Source organism: Carassius gibelio, chromosome A18, assembly GCF_023724105.1.
Source record: "Carassius gibelio isolate Cgi1373 ecotype wild population from Czech Republic chromosome A18, carGib1.2-hapl.c, whole genome shotgun sequence".
NCBI classification, from domain to species: domain Eukaryota; kingdom Metazoa; phylum Chordata; class Actinopteri; order Cypriniformes; family Cyprinidae; genus Carassius; species Carassius gibelio.
Genome location: NC_068388.1, coordinates 21,417,526 through 21,428,664, shown reverse-complemented (window position 1 = coordinate 21,428,664; position 11,139 = coordinate 21,417,526). Strand labels below are relative to the sequence as shown.

The window sequence follows — 11,139 nt, the reverse complement described above, 5'->3', positions numbered from 1 at the left end:
TCAGGGAGACATCTCAAATGTGCAGTGTTGGGCTTCTCCAGGACCAGGATTGGGAGCCACTGCCTTATGGGACACTTATGTGTTTATAGAGATTTTTAATATCTAATTATCAATATTTCACATACTGTACATTGGACAGCTTTCCATGACCTCTTGTGAGATCTCGGCAAAAAGTCTGACGATTTATTCCAAAACATGATGCATGATGGGATACACTAAGCTTTGTATAGCACTCCGGAGCAGTATTGGAGAGGTTTAGTGTGTGTTAAGGACGCTGTGCTTTGGCATTATTAAGACCGGGGACAGTCTCGTTCACACACTGTCACGTACACACACTCTCAAGTGGCCAAGAATGCAAGTGTGGGTATCTGGACAGGGTCAAAGTCTTAAAAAAGATCCCTAAACACATCACAGTCTTAATAATCCATTTTAACACTTGTATGATATTGTACAAGCCCCAGGACTGTCTCATCTGACACTATCAAAAGAATTCATATGACTATAGCTTGCTATTAATTACTTGCTTTCAATAATGGATGCATTTAACATTTAATTATACAGCATTTTTACAGAGGTGTAATGTACAAGTTGCACGTAATTAATAATATTTCCTTCTTTCTGTCTTACAGGACTTTTTGCAGATAATGCTGTTCTTATTTTTCAGGTCTAAAATATCAAGCTCAACAGCTATTTTAAGAGCCAACCCTCACAAACCTTCCTAAAAACTAAAAGAGCTATTACTGAGTCTCAGCGAATCTTGCCATGATCAGCTCTTCCCAGGTACATTTGTTTAGAAAATTTTTTAATCAACATTTACTCCTCAAATGCTCTGGTCTGAATCTTACTTTAAATTAACTTAATTATGTTTAATGAGCAATGTTAATTGCACACAGAGTAAGTAGAGATTATCTTGTTTCACAGAAGAGAAGGAAGACCAAGGAAATGATTTGCTCAGGATGAGGAATGAAGATGGCCATCTTGTGCTCAAACAAACAGAAGTCCTCTGGTATGTGTGTGTTGAAGCAATGCTGTGTTATACAACATTTTATGATGATCTCTCACAGAACTGGTCATGTCAGCCTTGATTTCTTTTTATACTATTACAATTACAGCATGTTAGCAAAGTGTGACTGGACATTTTTAATATTATGTTTTTAAAAACACACCACCTGTTTTAAGAGTAGACAAGTCTCATGAAATTGGTTTAGTTGATATAAACACCAATTGACATTATTTCATTGTTTAGTAAATGTTATGTTATAAATTGTGAATTGATAGTTGATTGGTTTGAAGCCAGGCCTTACACTGCACAGACTAAAACACATTTGTGAGAGAAGTCAGGAACTTTGGAGAAAGATTCTAGAGGAAGAAGACACATTTACTGCAACAATAGATGAATTCTAGAGTCTCTGAGAACTACACATGCTAATGCAGTCTCATGAGCAAGTCCTTTGCCTTAATTCTTGCAGAATGAAATTGTTTATTGCAGTATTTTAATTTGTACAGATGATCTCATCAGCCAAATGAGGGGTTTTGACCAAGTGATGCTCTTGAAAGGAGTGAAAGGATGTGGTAAATTGTCTTCAGAGAAAAAGCTTCTCAAAAGGTCTCAAAACAGCTTGAAGAATGGTAAGTGTACAGTACTACAAGGGTCATAGTTGCTCACCCTGCTAAAATTACACAGAACATAAGCTGAGCTCTCTGTCCATTAAACAACTTCATCTGGATTGTTTGTTTCACTTTGACCAGGTCTGGCATCTTAGGACTGAGAGATCCTCTGGCTGAGAAACAAAACTGCTTTCCAGACACGAGAGAAGAAGATCATAATGGGCAGATGAAACCAGTTTAGATGTGATGATGGGAATCATTCTTTTCTGGAATAGTATCAAATGTCTTATATGTATCACATGATCTGTATCACAGTTGACTGAATGGGACTGTGTGACTTTTAAAGACATTTCATCACTCATCTGTCTGAACTGATTTATATATGAGGTTAATGTATTTTTGATGATAATTATTTTCATTGAATCTTATTTGTCTTGATGCTACTTTATCAACTTTATAGTCTATGCTTCAATAAAATGAAAATGGTGAATATTGTGTTCTGAAGATTCTTGGTAAATACATCATTTTACTGGGTAGGCTGATATGTGTTTATTTTAGACTTGGAAAAACTACATATTAATTATTAGGGGCCAAGCACCGAAGGTGCGAAGGCACCTATTGTGTTTGTTGGCGTTATTATTATTATTAGGGGCCAAGCACCGAAGGTGCGAAGGCACCTATTGTGTTTGTTGGCGTTATTATTATTCTTCTTCTTCTTCCACCCCAAGTCTATGGTAGCCCATAGAACCGATTGCGGGAAAGTTGTATAATTTGGCACACTAATAGAGGACTGTCTGAACATTAACCGTAGCAAATTTGAAGTCTCTAACTCAAACTCTCTAGCGCCACCAATTGTCTAAACTTTCAAAAACTTGATGCTAATAACTCTTGAACCGTAAGCCACAAAATGAAAATTCTTTTTTCCTGTGATTCCTTGGCTCATGCCGAGTCGAATGGACACCGAAATTCAAAAATCGCAAGGCTTAGTTTTTTCGCTATCGTCAATTGTTCGTAAAACCTACTTTTTCGAACTCGTCCTAGGCCGTTGCACCGATTGTCACGAAAATTGAATCAGATAATCTTCAGACCATGCTGACAAAAAGTTATGGAAATCAAGTTGATTTCTCAAACCGTTTCCGAATAGCTCATGAACGAATTCTTCGAAAAGCACGCAAACGTGAACGTGAGGCTATATCTCCGCAACGGTTTGGCCTATTGAGACCAATCTTGGTGGGTCTTATAAGAACCATTCCCTGGGACTACCTGCAGTGTTTCGGCGCTGTGCCCCCTAGTGGTCAGGAGATATGAAAAATGCATGTTTTTGCTCATAACTTCTGAACAGTTTTGCCAAAAATCACAAAAGTGGTGTCTTTAGATTCAGTGCATCATTCCGAGTCGAATGATACCGAATTTTCCCAATTCGGCCATTTTGGGCGTCGGCCATTTTGGATTTAGTTGTAAATTGCTGTATCTTAAGAATGAAGTTCCGTATCGTTTCGCAAATAATTACAAAAATGTCCGGCTCCATGCCCTGAATGTACACAAAAAAATTGGGGGCAGCGCCACCTTGTGGTCAATAGTTATAACGATTTTTTCGAAAAATGCTAATAACTTTTGCATACATTAGCCTATTGTAACAAAGCTGATGTTGATAGATTCCTTGGGTCATGCCGAGAACACCGATACCCCATTTGTCAATTTTGGCAAAATTTCCAGTCCGCCATTTTGATTCATGTTGAAAACCTACTTTTTCGAACTCCTCCTAGACCGTTGCTCAGATTTTCACCAAATTTGATTAGGATCATCTTCAGACCATGCTGGCAAAAAGTTATGGAATTTGTGTCGATACACGTAACCGTTTTCAATTAGCGTACCAACGAATTTGCTGGAAAGATGCCAAACTGCATCTGAGGCTGTATCTCTGCAAAGGTTGGAGATATTTACACAAAACTTAATATGTGACATTGTCACATCACATTGACCACGCCACATCATTTTGGTCACAGCGCCACCTATTGGTCAAGAGTAATAAACCAATCAATAACCGCTAATTATTACATTTCCAATAATGCTAATAACTTTTGATTGCATTAGCCTATTATCATGAAACATGTCTCAAAATGTTCCTTGGGACATGCCGACAACATACATACCAATTATGTCATATTAAGCAAAACTTCCTGTCCGCCATTTTGATTCATGTTGAAAACCTTTTTTTTTAAACTCATCCTCAACCGTTTGTCTGATTTTCACCAAAATTGAATCAGATCATCTTCAGACCGTGGTGACAAAAAGTTATGGATTTCGTGTCAATAGACGAAACCGTTTTTGTACAGCGCTGCTTCAGATGTCAGGCATCTTCACAAAATGAGTCTGAGGCTATATCTCTGCAAAGCCCATTAGTGGTCTTCCAGTGACATCTAGTGGTCGTAAATGCAATTTATCATACAACACTGTCTCTTTAACCTTTATAACTTTTATATGTTGTCTTAATTTCATTCCAAAGAAGCATACGCAATTTATGTATAATTTCACAGTCTAGATAATAGTACTGCACTGATTTTAAATAACCTAGATATGGCTGACAGTAAAAGAATAGAACAGAATTACAGACACACACAAACATGAAATGTTTAAACTAGTATATTAATACTCAATAAGCATGCTTAAACCCACACACAGATGCACACATTTTGTTATATATATAGATAATTAAAATAAATGATGGGTGATAAAACCTATTGCAAGTCTTCTGTTTTTATGGGCTTCTATGTCTTTTTCCAGGTTTCATTGCAATCATAATCTGGCATAATTATAAACATTAGATATATCTGTATGAATAAATTGGTAAACTTTGACTCAATGTGATCTGAAATGCTTGAACAGTAATATTAAATAATAGTAATATAATTTTTTTCTAGATGAATCCCTCAACAAGCCCATAAACTGTAATGTTTTAGTCTTTAGTGAGCTCATTAGTGGTCTTCTGGTGACATCTAGTGGTTATAATTGCAATTTTTTATTCAACACTGGGTTTTGAAGCTTTATAAATATTACAGTGTTCTTTTTTACCTAATCTCTGTTAAATTTTGCATGATTGTTTAGAAAAAATACAGATCTAATGCATGTGTGATTATATTACCCCTTTTTTTTGCAGTTTAATGCTATTCACAACAGAAATCTTTTGTTTTTTAGGCCATTTTAACTGTTATAGCACCAGCTATTTTCTGATCTTAATGAAACTTTGCATGCTTGGTGGGTCATCTTTCACATGTTATAACCAAGTTTCATAAAGTTTTGAGTTTTTGTTTCAGTTTTATAGGCTTTAGGTTACATGTGGCCACGGCCCTTTCCTAAATGACCTCTTATAGCTAACCAAAGGACAAAATGCAACATATTTTTGAAAATTATTGATCTAGAGAGTGCAGAGAATATTATTGCAGTGGTTTGATCAAGACTGAACAAAAAACCAGGTGACCCAAAACATTCAAATTCGTGGACCAATTTTACGAAAAAGGCTATAACTCGGGAACAAAATGAGATATCTTCACCAAACTCAGAACTCATATGCATGAACAAAAACTTTAGTCAAATTATTATTTTTTTTTCCATATCTGCCACTTGGTGGCGCTACAGGATGAAAAAAAATCAAATGGCTATAACTAAGCAACAGTTGATCCAATCAACTTGAAAATTGATATGGCCCAATGTGGCACAAGTGCTCTATGAGGAATTTCACATATCTTAAAAAACATGGCCGCCATTGGCCAAACAACTTTAAGCACCTATTTGACAAGGTTAATGGAAGTCGATCGGAACGAAACTCGGTGGGCATGTTCGACTCATTGCCCTAAAGGTCTGTAAGTATTTTGAAAGAAATTGCCCACAACATTGTCACCTCCCACAGAACACAACAAAGCGATTTGATTACAGCGCCACCTATTTTCCAAAAATGATAATGCATCATTTTACTGGAGTTTTACTGGCTGTTTCAATTACACTCTTCCAATAATTGCTTTTCTTACTCGTTGCATTTGGTCTGATGCTCCATGCCATGCTTAGCTCCTCGCTGTGGAACTTTTATTAACGATTTTCAGCCATTTCAATTACAATCATGCAATTATTAATTTCATTATTCATTGTTGCATTTGGTCTGCTTAGCTCCTGATGTTGCCGCTGGAATGCTTGGCCCCGTGATTGCTGCTTGCAGCTATATTTAGGGGCCAAGCACCGAAGGTGCGTAGGACCCTCTTGTTTTTGTTGGCGTTCTTATTATTATTAGGGGCCAAGCACCGAAGGTGCGTAGGCACCTATTGTTTTCGTTGGCGTTATTATTATTCTTCTTCTTCTTCTTCTTCTTCCGCCGCAAGTCTATGGCAGCCCATAGAACCGATTGCGGGAAAGTTGTATAATTTGGCACACTGATAGAGGACAGTCCCAACATTAACTACAGCTAATTTGAAGTCTCTAACTCCTACTCTCTAGCGCCACCACTTGTCCAAACTTTCAATGTTTGTATGCTAATAACTTTTGAACCGTAAGCCAGAAAATGGAAATTCTTTTTTCCTCTGAATCCTTGACTCATGCCAAGTCGAATGAACCCCAAAATTCAAAAATCGCAAGGTTTAGTTTTTTCGCTATTTTCAATTATTCGAAAAACCTACTTTTTCGAACTCGTCCTAGACGGTTAGTCCGATTGCCACGAAAATTGGCTCAGATCATCTTCAGACCATGCTGGCAAAAAGTTATGGAATTCAAGTTGATTCGTCCAACTGTTGTCGAATGACACGTAAACAAATTTGACGAAAAGCACGCAAACATGCACGTGAGGCTATATCCCGGCAACGGTTTGTCATATTGAGACCAAACTTGGCGTGTGTTATAACAAGCATGAACTGAGACTACCTGCAGTGTTTCGACACAGCGCCACCTAGTGGTCAGGAGATATGAAAAATGCATATTTTGGCTTATAACTACTGAATGGTTTGGCCAAAAATCACACAACTGGTCTCTTTAGATTCAGTGAGTCATGTCGAGTCAAATGATATCCAATTTTCCTGTGTCGGCCATTTTAGGCGTCGGCCATTTTGAATTATGATTTAAAATGCTGTATTTTTTGAACGCAGCATCGTATCGTTTCGCAAATAATTACAAAAATATTCGGCTCCATGCCCTGAAGGTACTCAAAAAGTTTGGTGGCAGCGCCACCTTGTGGCCAATAGTTATAATGAAATATCACATAAATGCTAATAACTTTTGAATAAATTAGTCTATTAAAATTAAAATGGTCTCGCTATATTCTGTGGGTCATGCCGGGAGTATTGATACCAATAATGTGAAAATTGGCCTTACTTCCTGTCCGCCATTTTGCTTAATGTTGAAAACCTACTTTTTCGAACTCCTCCTAGACCGTTAGCCCAATTTTCACCAAATTTGACGTGCATCATATTCAGACCATGCTGGCAAAAAGTTATGGATTTTGTGTCGATATACGTAACGGTTCTCATTTAGCGCATCAACGAATTTGCTGGAAGGGTGCCAAAATGCATTTGAGGCTGTATCTCTGCAACACTTTGACATATTTGCACCAAACTTTGTATGTGTCATCGCCACCTCACACTGACCATGCCACATAAATTTGGTAACAGCGCCACCTATTGGTCAAGAGTAATAAACCATTCATTAACCATGAGTAATTACACTTTTTAAAATGCTAATAACTTTTTAATGCATTAGCCTATTTGAAGGAAACTGGGCTCAAAATATTCCCTGGCTTATGCCGATAACATAGATACCAAATATACCACGGTAAGCTGAACTTCCGGTCCGCCATTTTGATTTATGTTGAAAACATACTTTTTCGAACTCCTGATCAACCGTATGTCCGATTTTCACCAAATTCGAATCAAATGATCTTCAGGCTATACTGATTCAAAGTTATGGATTTTGAGTCGATAGACAAAACCGTTTTCGCATACCACATCGACGAATTTGAGGCACAATGAGAAAATGACACTTGAGGCTGTATCCCTGGAATGCTTTGGCATATTGACACCAAACTTTGTGTGTGTCATTGAAAAGACACACAGAGTACACCAAATTGATTTTATAACAGTGTCACCTATTGGTCAAGCTTGATAAACCAAGTAATCATGCTACTAGAGGTGGTATTGTTGTTTTTTTTCTTTTTGCCATTTCAAATACAATAATTCCAAAATTGCTGTTAATGCTCATTAATGTATTTGGTGTGATGCTTTATGCGATGCTTAGCTACTACATTTGCCGTTGGAGTGCTTGGCCCCGTAATTGCTGCTTGCAGCTATATTTAGGGGCCAAGCACCGAAGGTGCGTAGGCACCTATTGTTTCCGTTGGCGTTATTATTATTCTTCTTCTTCTTCTTCTTCTTCCGCCGCAAGTCTATGGCAGCCCATAGAACCGATTGCGGGAAAGTTGTATACTTTGGCACACTGATAGAGGACAGTCCCAGCATTAACTATAGCAAATTTGAAGTCTCTAACTCCAACTCTCTAGCGCCACCACTTGTCCAAACTTTCAATGTTTCTATGCTAATAACTTTTGAACCGTAAGCCAGAAAATGGAAATTCTTTTTTCCTCTGAATCCTTGGCTCATGCCAAGTCGAATGAACCCCAAAATTCAAAAATCGCAAGGTTTAGTTTTTTCGCTAATTTCAATTATTCGAGAAACCTACTTTTTCGAACTCGTCCTAGACGGTTAGTCCGATTGCCACGAAAATTGGCTCAGATCATCTTCAGACCATGCTGGCAAAAAGTTATGGAATTCAAGTTGATTCGTCCAACTGTTGTCGAATGACACGTAAACAAATTTGACGAAAAGTACGCAAACATGCACGTGAGGCTATATCCCGGCAACGGTTTGTCATATTGAGACCAAACTTGGCGTGTGTTATAACAAGCATGAACTGAGACTACCTGCAGTGTTTCGAAACAGCGCCACCTAGTGGTCAGGAGATATGAAAAATGCATATTTTGGCTTATAACTACTGAATGGTTTGGCCAAAAATCACACAACTGGTCTCTTTAGATTCAGTGAGTCATGTCGAGTCAAATGATATCCAATTTTCCCGTGTCGGCCATTTTAGGCGTCGGCCATTTTGAATTATGATTTAAAATGCTGTATTTTTTGAACGCAGCATCGTATCGTTTCGCAAATAATTACAAAAATATTTGGCTCCATGCCCTAAAGGTACTCAAAAAGTTTGGTGGCAGCGCCACCTTGTGGCCAATAGTTATAATGAAATATCACATAAATGCTAATAACTTTTGAATAAATTAGTCTATTAAAATTAAAATGGTCTCGCTATATTCTGTGGGTCATGCCGAGAGTATTGATACCAATAATGTGAAAATTGGCCTTACTTCCTGTCCGCCATTTTGCTTAATGTTGAAAACCTACTTTTTCGAACTCCTCCTAGACCGTAAGCCCAATTTTCACCAAATTTGACGTGAATCATCTTCAGACCATGCTGGCAAAAAGTTATGGATTTCGTGTCGATATACGAAACGGTTCTCATTTAGCGCATCAACGAATTTGCTGGAAGGGTGCCAAAATGCATTTGAGGCTGTATCTCTGCAACGCTTTGACATATTTGCACCAAATTTTGTATGTGTCATCGCCACCTCACACTGACCATGCCACAGAAATTTGGTGACAGCGCCACCTATTGGTCAAGAGTAATAAACCATTCATTAACCATGAATAATTACACTTGTAAAAATGCTAATAACTTTTTATTGCATTAGCCCATTCGAATGGAACTGGGCTCAAAATATTCCCTGGTTTATGCCGATAACATAGATACCAAATATACCATAGTAAGCTGAACTTCCGGTCCGCCATTTTGATTAATGTTGAAAACCTACTTTGTCGAACTCCTCATCAACCGTAGGTCCGATTTTCACCAAATTCGAATCAAATGATCTTCAGACTATGCTGACTCAAAGTTATGGCTTTTGAGTCGATAGACAAAACCGTTTTCGCATACCACATCGACGAATTTGAGGCACAATGAGAAAATGACACTTGAGGCTGTATCCCTGGAATGCTTTGGCATATTGACACCAAACTTTGTGTGTGTCATTGAAAAGTCACACAGAGTACACCAAATTGATTTTATAACAGTGCCACCTATTGGTCAAGCTTGATAAGCCAAGTAATCATGCTACTAGAGGTGGTATTATGATTTTTTTTTGCCATTTCAATTACAATAATTCCAAAATTGCTGTTATTGCTCATTAATGAATTTGCTGTGATGCTTCATGCGATGCTTAGCTCCTACATTTGCCGTTGGAGTGCTTGGCCCCGTAATTGCTGCTTGCAGCTATATTTAGGGGCCAAGCACCGAAGGTGCGTAGGACCCTCTTGTTTTTGTTGGCGTTCTTATTATTATTATTATTATTATTATTCTTCCGACTGGGCGTCTATGGCAGCCCATAGAACCGAATGCGGGAAAGTTGTAATGGTTTGACATTCTGATAGAGGACAGTGCCAACATTAAGTACACCAATTTTGGTGTGTCTAAGTCAATCCCTCTAGCGCCACCAACTGTCCAAAATTTCACTTTAATTTTGTTAATAACTTTTTAACCCTAAGGCCAATCAACGAAATTCTTTTTTCCTCTGATTTCTGAGCTCATGCCGATTCGATTGCACCCTACGAAGTCATTTCCGTCATAGAAATATGACCGCCATTTTGAATTTCTTTAAAAACCTACTTTTTCGAACTCGTCCTAGACGGTTTGTCCGATTCACACGAAAATTAAACCATATCATCCTCAGGCAGTGCTGACCAAAAGTTATGCAAATCAAATTGATTCGTCAAACCGTTTTCGATAAACGCTCTAACAAATTTTATGTAGTGCTTACAAAAACAGTCGTAAGGCTGTATCTCGGCAACGACTTATCCTATTCAGACCAAACTTGGTACATGTCATAACAAGCATGACCTGAGGCAACATGCTGTGATTGGGCGCAGCGCCACCTACTGATCCGGAGATATGAAAAACTGCTATTTTTGCTTATAACTTCTGAACAGTTTGTCCAAAAATCATAACATTGGTCTTGTTAGATTCAGGGCAACATGCCGAGTCGACTGATATCCAATTTGACCATTTCGGCCATTTTGACTGTCGGCCATTTTGAATTTTGTGCTAAAATGCTGTATTTTCTGAACACATCAACGGATTGTTACGAAACATGGTATGGGTCATCAGCACAATGTCCTGAAGGAGTATGAGAAGTTTCGAAACAGCGCCACCTAGTGGTGATCTTCTATTTTTAAATGCTTATAACTTTGGGTGTGGTCGACGTATTTTCACCAGACTCATCAAATTGGACTCCTGAAACCTTACAGAGTCCTACAATACCAAACATGCTAGGTTTTGCCTTACGGTTTGTGTAGCGTTGTGATTTAGCGCTTAAAAAACATTTGGCTATATCTTCGAAACCGCTTGTCTGATCGAGACGAAACCACCGTCAGAAGTTCGGAAACA

At 38.1% G+C, this 11,139-nt stretch overlaps 1 long non-coding RNA gene across 1 annotated transcript; it reads left to right on the top strand.

The window, feature by feature from the left end:
- The first annotated feature begins 649 nt into the window (after nucleotides 1–649).
- LOC127934502 (uncharacterized) lies at nucleotides 650–1,614 on the top strand. Its single transcript, XR_008147774.1, has 3 exons — nucleotides 650–780; nucleotides 922–1,006; nucleotides 1,507–1,614. It is a non-coding gene; the product is annotated as an uncharacterized LOC127934502 (long non-coding RNA).
- Nucleotides 1,615–11,139: the final 9,525 nt, after the last annotated feature.